This window comes from Pseudophryne corroboree, chromosome 4, assembly GCF_028390025.1.
Source record: "Pseudophryne corroboree isolate aPseCor3 chromosome 4, aPseCor3.hap2, whole genome shotgun sequence".
Classification (NCBI taxonomy): domain Eukaryota; kingdom Metazoa; phylum Chordata; class Amphibia; order Anura; family Myobatrachidae; genus Pseudophryne; species Pseudophryne corroboree.
Genome location: NC_086447.1, coordinates 795,633,888 through 795,637,132, shown reverse-complemented (window position 1 = coordinate 795,637,132; position 3,245 = coordinate 795,633,888).

Sequence of the window (3,245 nt, the reverse complement as noted above, 5' to 3'; positions counted from 1 at the left end):
TGAAACCTCCCCCTCCCCCCCCCCATACTTACCACTTTACCATGTGCTTCTCTCCATCACAAAAGTGCTCCTGAATTTGAGGTCACATGACAACATAAGTGTATAGTTGCCTAGATACAGGGGGTGGGTCAACTTACCCGCTGGCTTATCTTACCCAACTCTATCTTACATGTTTATTACAGGTGTTAAGTAACCACGTCTTTGATTTGCTAGCACAGGGCTCCCAACTGGATTTTATCACATTTTTCTTTCTTAAGTTTATGAGATATGACTATTTTCTTTTTCATGACATACTTCTGTTAGGCAAACAAATATGTTAACTTGGCCTCCAAATTTCCCAGTCCTCAATCCGATCAGGATGTGCTGGAAAAACAAGTCAGAGACATGGAGGCCGCATCTAGCAACTTCCAGGACTTAAAGGTTCTGCTGCTAATGTCTTGGTGTCAGATACCTCATGTAATTTTCAGAGGTCTTGTTGGGTGCATGATCCATGCCTCAATGGGTTAGAGCTGTTTTGGTGGCAATAGGGGGACATACAAAATATTAGGCATGCAGCTTAATGTTATGGCTGATCGATCTATCTATATCAGGGCTGGCCAAACCGGTCCTCGAGATATACCAACAGTTCATGTTTTCCAGGCCTCCTGGAGATCTGTAGAATTGTCAGTTAGGAATGAATGCAGCACATCTTAATTAGTAATGACTACACCTGTGCACCAGCTAGGTGGTCTGGAAAATGTGAACTGCTGGTAGATCTCGAGGACTGGTTTGGCCAGCCCTGATCTATATTAATAAAGAGAAGGGCAAACAGTAGAAAGAACAAAAGGTAAAGGGGCCAATGGGTAAAGGAGAATGGTTATGTCAGACCAGGAAGGGCCGCTTTATGGATCCTGTACCATGGAGATCAAATGTTATGAAACTTGTCCACTGCGCTGTTTTAGAGACTAGTACTGTACTCCATTTTGGACACAAGCCATGCATGATTGAGAAGTTCCTGTCGAAGCGAGGAAGGGGGGGATGGAGGGGGGACAGTACAAAGACCTAGCTATCTAGTACTTAGATGTGCAAGATATGATTATCATCAGATTGTTGTCATATTTGGATAGCTGGCAGACTGGGGCACACAGAAGCAATGAGGTAGAGGAGAGAGGAGGGCACAGAGGGGCAACAGATTTTACAAGCGATTGGACAGTCAGACACCAAGAGAATCCTACTTGACCACAGTGGCTCCAATGCAGATCCAAGATGGTCGGATACACTGTAAGAATTCCCCTTAATGAAAACACTGATAGAGCATTTTCATATGTTGAGATGAACTGCCTTCTAAGTTACTATTAGGTATGTGGTTAAAGGAGGTTGTAAGTGAAGGAACCTTTCAAGGTTCCTCATCCAACCTCATCTTATAGTAAGAAAAAGGGAGTCTTTGGAGGGTTTATGGGATTTAGGGGAGTTAGTCTTCCCATAACTGAAGAAGAGGTTACCAAGAGCAATGGAAGTCAAAAAGTCAGTCTGGGGTAGGGCACAGGGAGATAGTCAGGAATGGGAGTAGAGGGGTTATTCTGGGGAGAAGCGCGAGACTGGAGATTGTAGAGGTTGGCAAATTAGTCCCTAAAAATTGAATTGATTTTAAGAGCCAGATGGGTCCTTAAGCACCCGTATTGCTGAAAGGGCCTTGCAGGTTTTAAGGTGATTGGCTAGAAGGGTATCCCAATGTAGCATTCTTAAGTAAAGTTTAATAGAGGATTGGAATCAAACAAGGAGAACCTGAAGGACAGTATTTGTCACACAGATTAGAGGCTACTATATGTACATTTGCTGAATGTGTAATGATCTTATTGGATACCATATGTAAGCAGCTGCATGCAAGCCTACGTCACCAAGTCCAATGCCAAGCCTCAGATGGAGTGGTGTAAAGCACACTGACACTGGACTGTGGAGCAGTGTTCTGTGGAGTGACGAATCACGCTTCTCTGTTTGGCAGGTGCCGTGAGAATGTTACTTGCCAACCTGCATTATGCCAACTGTGAAGTTTGGTGGTGGGGGGATAATGGTATACGGCTGTTCTTCAGGGTTTGGGCTAGGCCTCTTATCTCCAGTGAAGGGCAATCTTAATGCTTCAGCATACCAAGACATTTTTTGACAAGGTTATGCTTCAAACTTTGTGGCAACAGTTTTGGGAAGGCCCTTTTGTATTCCAACATTACTGAGTCTCAGTGCGCGCAGCAAGGACTATAAAGACATGGTTTGAGGAGTTCAGTGTGGAAGAACTTGACTGGCCCGCACAACATCAAACATTTTTTTGTAGTTACTGCTTGTTCACATTTCACTGTTAAATGTACTGATTTGGAGACCTGGTTTGTGTTTAGTAACTGAAACAATACTTTGTTCATCCTACAGCAGAGGTTCCCAAACGTGGTCCTCAAGCTACCCCAACGGTCCACTTAATTAGCACCTAAGTCAATTTGATTTAACCATCTGTGCTGAGCCATGGATATACCTAAAACCTGGACTGTTGGGGTGTCTTGAGGACAGCGTTTGGGAACCTCTGTCCTACAGTATGAAGTTATGTAACCTATTGCATTGTGTAATAAAAACTCATTGTTGATGAAAATGTTGGATGGGTGACATGGGTTTAATATCATACCCTATTTTCACTGCATTGTGGGGCAGGTTCCGGTCAGAATGTTGACAGTACATTGGGGGTCATTCTGACCCGTTCGCTTGCTGCTTTTTATCGCAGCTGAGCGAACGGGTACCCACTGCGCATGCACCGGCGCCGTAGTGTGCCGGCGCATGCCAGATGACCGAAGGCCGTAGCTAGGCTGCGATCGCCTCTGCCTGATTGACAGGCAGAGGCGGTTGCTGGGCAGGAGGGAGCAGACCGTGCGGGGAGCGGCCCGCAGTGGCTGCGTGACATCAAATGCAGCTGCTGCGGGCCGGGGAGCGACGAGTAGCTCCCGGCCAGCACGCTAAAGCTGCGCTAGTCGGGAACTACTCTTGAAGTGCAAAGGCATCGCCGCTGTGTGATGTCTTTGCACTTCTGCGGGGGGGACAAGCCCTGTGCTGGGCGTCCCCCCGCATGTCAGTGTGAATGATCGTAGCTGTGCTGTGCTACGATCATCTCGGAATGAGGGCCATTGTGTTATTCTAGCCCAACTATAAATAAGCAAACTGTCACCATTATGAAAATGTCGACATTTAAAACCTGCTGACATTCTGGTGACCATATTCTGACTGACTTTTCA